We start from the raw sequence: 7,137 nt of genomic DNA on the forward strand, positions 1-7,137 counted from the left end.
GAAGAAATAAGTATGATCCTCTGTCAAAATGTATATATAATTAAAGGAAGGAATTTATTTTATGCTTTATCAATTTTTCTTCCATCAAAGAGCTCTCAAAAATGGTTTCTGTTTTTTCATGGGAAAACATGATTGATAGCAGACGACATAGTGATGCAGTGATTAGCCTCATAGCAAAAAGGTTTCGGTGGAGTTGTCATGTTCTCTCTCAGTCTGCTTGAGTTTTCTCCGGGTACTCACACAGACTAAAGAGCTGCAAATTGGGTTGTTGTGTGTTTGGATGTTTGTCTCTGTATGTTAGCCCTGCGATACATCGGCGACCTGTCCAGACTGTTCCCCCGCCTCTCGCCCAAAGTCAGCGGGTCTTCGCTCTCGCTCCCATGTGATCCTCAAATTGGTAAAAGATAATGGATGGATAGATGATTGATAGCTGTATCAATTTTGGTAATATTTACTTATTCAGGCAGAGAGAACTCAAATTTCATTTTGACTGAGACTCAGATGTGATGTTTTGGCTACTGCAGACTGGTTTGTATTTCTATGATTCTATTCTGCTCCTTTGTAGCAGAGCAGATGAATTCTCACCATTTTAACCTCTTCTATCTCTATATCTTTTCAGGCAAAAGTATGCATTTCAAATGTGTCACCCCTGCGTATGAAAAGCTGCTGTTGAACTGTGAGAGGAGTTGTTTTTTTTCTTTTTCCTGTGCATGAGGTTTTATCTCTCTCTGTATCTCTGCACACAATACACCACTATGCCTCCATAATGGCATATTTGCCCAAGACGTCAGTGTTATGAGAGTACACACTTAGGGACCTTTGAAACTTGCATGTGTGCTATGGCTCGACATGTACGGATGCAGACATTCTACACACACAAACGCACACACACACACACACACACACACACACACACACAGACACTACTTTTGCATGGAGAGACACATGTAGTCTAAATAGAATGGAACCGTACCCGTCGGACTAGTTGCTGTCTGTGACATCCGACACAAAGAGCTTGTCACGTGAAGACTGTGTCGAGGAACAAAGACCTTCCACATGTCTGGTGCAGTTGCTTTATTTGACAACATGCAAAATATGTTTATCTTACTCCCCTGCAGTTATGCGTGGCATTTGCACAAGCATTATGCCAAATTTCCACATCCAACAAACCACAAGACCAAAAAAAAATCACTTTGTGGACTAATTCACTAATGGCTCCTTGATGTGATCGTTCATTCTAAATGGACATGGAATACTCTAATTTCACTCAAACGTGTTTCTTGGATAAATAATCCACATTAATGAATTTTCTGGCGATTATTGAAAGGCCACGGTAGCTTGACCTCCTCTCAGTTTCTTTCTGAAACTCATTCAAACCATATCAGCCTCCCTTTTCTCCCCAAAAAGCCCCATAAATCACTTTCCTGTAAACAGTAGTGACACGCAGCCTGATGTGTACTTCGATATATCTGTAGGAAACCACAAGGCCTGAAATCTGAGCCTGCTTGTGTTTAAGAGACAAACCGTAGAGTCTGTGCTCACATGTTTTATGTGTGTGCTCCTACCTCTGTGTTTGTGTGGTTTGTCCCTCCATTCACAGAGCTATACGTGCACGTTGTACACACACGAAATTGGACAAATTTGTCCTTATTGTTACAAATTATGTTGTCGCACTTAAGCGTGGTAATGCTACCAGTAACAATAACACAGATTCAGAGTGGGCCGCGGCTGGAGCAGCTGTGTGACGCCACCGCTGGCCTGGTCTGCTGCACAGAGCCACTCAGTGGGAATGGTTTCTGGTGTAAACACACTCCTGGCAGGATATAGGCCTGCACACAAACCTGCCAGAATGGCAGTTAAATAACGTTCACCTCATAGCACAAATAACTTTACATGATGCTTCACAATAAACATATACACCTATAACACTTGTCATTTTCAGATTAGCAGATACCTATTGTAATGGTGTATCCTGATGGTGGTGGCAGCTGATGGTTACAACAAGACTGCTTGACATACAATATGTCTACCCAGATACTCGACCATTACTGACAATGACTCCTCATTTCATTTACCTTCCATCATGCTACAAACTGTTTACTCTAATCAATGCTGTAATGACTCTTCTACCTCTGTCCGTCCTGGGAGAGGGATCCCTCACGTGTGAATCTCTCTGAGGTTTCTATGTTATTAGGTTTTTTTGGTAGTTTTTCCTTATTCTTGTTGAGGGTTTAGGGCAGAGGATGTCACAGCTTGTTAAAGCCGTATGAGAATAATTGCGATTTGTGAATATGGTCTATACAAATAAAATTGTATTAATTGATTGATAGCTTTATCCTGGCAAAGAAAGAACATTGGCAGTGTCGGTTAACACCACTATCTTCAAAGCAATCACTGTAATAGTGAGTAATGGCACACACACAACAATTTTTTTTAATATTCATGTAATCACACAAAGATATTTTGATCAAGACGTGTATGCATAACGAAAACATGCACCTCACTGATTAAACATGTTAAATGTGTCTGAATAAGCACCTGACTCATACACACACTTTTATGTAATACCTTCAGTGCTGCACGTGCCAGGGCTCAAGAATCAAACGTGCACAGAGAGAAATTAAATGCACATTTTGTTCATGTTATTTAAATGTATCACTTTGTAAAAGGACAGAAAACTGAAAAAGAAACAATATGTACAACATGTTAGTCCCAACAAGGTAGCATAAATCTCTCTCTAGTAAAAAGAGGGTTGTCGGAAATCAGAGAGTAATTATGATTAGGGGTTCATGATGAAATGCTGAGTGCTTAGTCCTTCCTCCAAGTGTGGAAAACTATTTTGGAAACTGCATAATCCAGTGGAAATGCATTTAGATTCTAAGCATGTGAAGATCCTTGTGTTTTGCCAGTGAAAATAATCGAATGTCAGAGGTATCACATTGACATTCAAGCCGTTAAAAACGATACATCTAATTATTTTTTCTTCTTGGCTATGTTTTGTGTTGTTCTCATACCTGTGCACCAGCATGCTAGTGATGCCATTCCTGCCAAGGGTTTCATACTGTTTCAAGCTGTTGGTGCTGTTGCGACAAGAAACGCAGGAATACGTAAAGGTAGATGTAAAGTCCACCAGTGAGAAAACCCCACAGGGCTCCAGCATCACTGATGCAGCCTGGGAGAGGATACAAAGAACTATCATACAAGCATTGCTGCTCTCTCCATAAAGGTCCTTTCATGCCTGAATGACGTCACTAAGGACCTCTGGATATCCAAACCGTCGGTCCGAATGACCAAAAGCCATTGTTTTAACAGATATTTGAAGCCAGCAATGTGACATACGACATATCTGAAAGTGGCTTGAGAGTGGATTTCTGTAAGTGTACTTACTTAGATATTTGTGAGGACCATAAGAGTTTTTGAATTTTTTGGAAAGTTAGAACATTTTGGCCTGTGTGTGTGTGTGTGTGTGCACATGTCCGCATGTGCACATAAGATCGATGCCAACAGAGGCTTTTCATCAGGTGTTAGCCGGGTCCGGACCTGTGACGCCCTCTCAACACCGGATGACAACTGGCAACCGAAATCCTGAAACCCAGGAGAGGTGCTGAAAAATGTCTCTGATTACAAGCCATTATTAATTGTGAGGGCAACAAGCAGAGACCGAAGAGATCATTTTTCGGAGTGACAAACCCAGCTTTGCCTTCTGTTATCTCTCTAATCCTATCTCATCCCTTTCCTGTCCACATCAGCTCAGTGTTATAGCTCCGAGCTTGGCCCAAAGTGGCAGAGAGAACAAAATAGGGAGAAGGGGGGGATAAGTGGGGAGTGAATAAAGGGCTGGGGACAGATTTAAGGGGTCTGACTGGCGGTGGCCATGAGGGGGTTCCCCATGGATCAGTTTTAGGCCCAGGTGCAGGGTTTTAATGAAGATGGTGGAGGAATACACTTTGAATACCCGTCCCCATGTGAAGTCTCACTCAACACTGTGGCCCTCTTTGACCCGGATTAGTTTCCTTTTCCAGGTTTAGAAGCAGGATGCTGACCCTCAGCGTCCCCCCTCAGTGTCCCCCCTCCACTACCTGAACACTAAGAGATAGCCCTGTTTCCCCGGGGACAGATACTGTGGTTGTGCCTGTTGTCTGGACTAAAACCAGCTTGGACTTCTGACAGTGGCGACGTTGCCCATCTGGCAGGGCAGACAGGAAGCCTTGTTCCCTGCAGTTGATCCATCCTGTCCTTTTTATTACACATTTTCATCAATAGCACATTTTTATATTTTCACAAAAGATTCTTCATGGATCCCCTTCATCACAGATGACTTTTCTTTAGTCCCTAATGCATTAGATATAACATAATTATTTCTTAGATGTGAACACCCAATGAAATCCTCTCTCTAAACTAATGGCTTTTACTTGATTGTTTTATTGTTGGTATAATTATTTATGTTTTGAAAGGTTCTGTATATATATAAAGTTATTATTATCTATTATGAATGAGAGTGAAACCCATCCCACAATAGGCAGAACTCCTCTGTTTCCTTTGTGGGTTTGTTTGTGTGCCTATGTGACACAACATTATAATGATGAAATCCAACACACAATGCTTTGTAGTTTGAGGTGTTGCTGATGATTGGCTGCGTTGACTTAAGGCCATCATCACTGTTTGTTCTCCGTCACTGCTTCATTGTTTTGAGACTGAACGTGTGTTACTGAGCTCAGGCTGCATGTCTTCTACTGGAGCTGGCAACGTGTAGATGCTTAGCACATCCGCCTTCTTAAGATTTGAGGGAGATAAGTGTGTGTGTGTGTGTGTAGTTTGCAGGCTGAGAATGTGTCTGTGGTTTTGCACACACCTTGTCTGTGGTTTCTCTCCATCCTCCTTGTCCTGACTCTCTTCCTGGGCTGTGTGTAGCTCCTGCGCTATCTGTCCTCATATCTTCATTGGCTTCCTAACACCTGTTGATAAAAGACATCCTCACCTGTCAGCAGCAGCCACCCAGATACTCGAGGGCCCAATCCTGAGAAGAGCTGAAAGCATGAGATGAATGTGTCTCTCTGTTTGTCGTTGCGTCTCCTCTCCTCAAATCACACATCTTTATTATTCTGGTTATAAATTGTCTCAAAGTTTTGGCTCAGTTTACAATTTAAGATGAAGTGTTTTTCTTCCATCGACGCAATTAAGGGTAAACTGAGTGAATCAAGTTCTTCTTACTGACTTTTAACAATTTATTTTATTCTATTTTGTTTTATTGTTGTACTTCTCTTCATGTCTTTTCTTATACAGCCCTTTGGTCAAGTCTGGTTGTTTTAAATGTGCTTTATAAATGAATATGACTCGACCAACTCAGTTCACATAACTTGACTTCATAAATCACCTCACATGATTCATTTATATACGAGACGTATCTTATCATTACACTCTGCTGTGGAAGTACATGACACTAACTTTACACATAACATTTAATTCTCTTGTCATGGGGGGAAACTCCTCAGCCTGTGAAAACAGCTGTGTAAATCTTCTATGGCTGCGTAGGAGCAAGAAAACAACCCTGATGATGTCATAGGGGTTATCTCAGCTGGGGTTTGGCAAAGACACATTTGAACAGAAAACCTGTATTACACACAGGGTCCTGGGGCCTGTCCCACAATGCAAGATAAGTGGATTATCCAGTAAGTACTGGGATTAACTCAGGTTTTGTGATATCACAAAGCTGGCTCACTTAGAACCAGTATGGATCATCATGGTAAGCTGTGCCACACAGAGACCTGCTGCAGGGCATCAAACGCATCATGCTAATCAGACTGACCTTATCAGTCATTAACTACTTTTCTCCTCCTCTCCATGATGGTCAGCGTAGGACTCAGTGAAGCCAGATAACCCAAAGAGAGCCTGGCTCAGTTGAACTCGCTTCATGCTGCAGGTCCCTGAAAGAAGTAGACATTTACTTGGCAGAGAGGGTCGAACAAATGGACACTATTGAGCTGCATTATGGGAAATGTTGCTTTTAGGGTGAAATACTTTACCTTTACTAGGGATTAAATTTCAGGGTATTTCCACTTCGGCTGAATCAGTTTTGACAATTGTTTTTTTTTCAGACCTGCACAGGGGCTTCAACTCTAAAAAGACACCTGCACTTGAAGCAGGAGCCTGTTTGGCAGCATGTCTACAATGCAAACTGAAGTAAGTCCCTTTGTTTTTCAATGGTACAACTTGAAATGTTGCTGTTAGTAGAGTTGCTGATATTGTACATAGTCAAAGTGAACTCTGTATGGTACATCTGCTTTTGTCCCATGGGTGTTCTAGCATGATGCAATGCTTCATGGCAAAGCAGTGACAACAACCACATGAAATCTTCTCTTGGGATCACTGGCTGTGCCCTCCACACCCCAGGAACCAGAAATGTAACCAGTTGATTGCAGTCTTTTCACCATTCAGGTTTTCTCAACTTCTCCTTACCTCCTCTTTCCTTTTCTTCATGTGGCGTCACATCCTCCTGTTGTGTGTCTTACTCTCAATAATAGATGCAGGCAGCTGAGAGACGTAATCAGATCTTAGATTGCCTCTTGTCAAGTAGAGTGGTGTTGTGCTGCGTGTGCACGTGTGTGTGCGTAAGACGACAGTGTGTTAAAGATGTGTGTGTCACTAAGGTGAATGGAGGTGGCGGGGTGCTGACAGCTGGAGACAGGTTCCAAGGCAGTGAGGTTACAATTGGTGTTAATAGATGTCTGCCTAAAGAGCGGATCACAATACACATTAAAACACATCCCCAGCCTGAGCTCATCCAGCATTTTCTCTGCCTGAGTTTAGCTGCGTTTTCAGGGTGTGTTTACATGAATACAGATTCAAACAGTGCAGTCTGTACCAGAGTCCTGAAACTGGTCGGGTACCCACGGGTAAAGTAGTTAAAGTGGGTAAAAAAGATATTTATATAAATTCAGGTTCAGGCAGGTAAAAATGAACTAATAATGGCCAAGCAATAGGTGGGAAACTGAAATATGTTTATTTGGTATCCTGGAGAATACATATTGGGACATAAGGGTTAGTTTTGTTGAGGAAACATTACCACCCTTCACTCAGATAGGCATCAGTCACCATCAAACTAGTTAGAACATCACAATGGATCACACAATGACAGAT

This window comes from Paralichthys olivaceus, chromosome 4, assembly GCF_024713975.1.
Source record: "Paralichthys olivaceus isolate ysfri-2021 chromosome 4, ASM2471397v2, whole genome shotgun sequence".
Classification (NCBI taxonomy): domain Eukaryota; kingdom Metazoa; phylum Chordata; class Actinopteri; order Pleuronectiformes; family Paralichthyidae; genus Paralichthys; species Paralichthys olivaceus.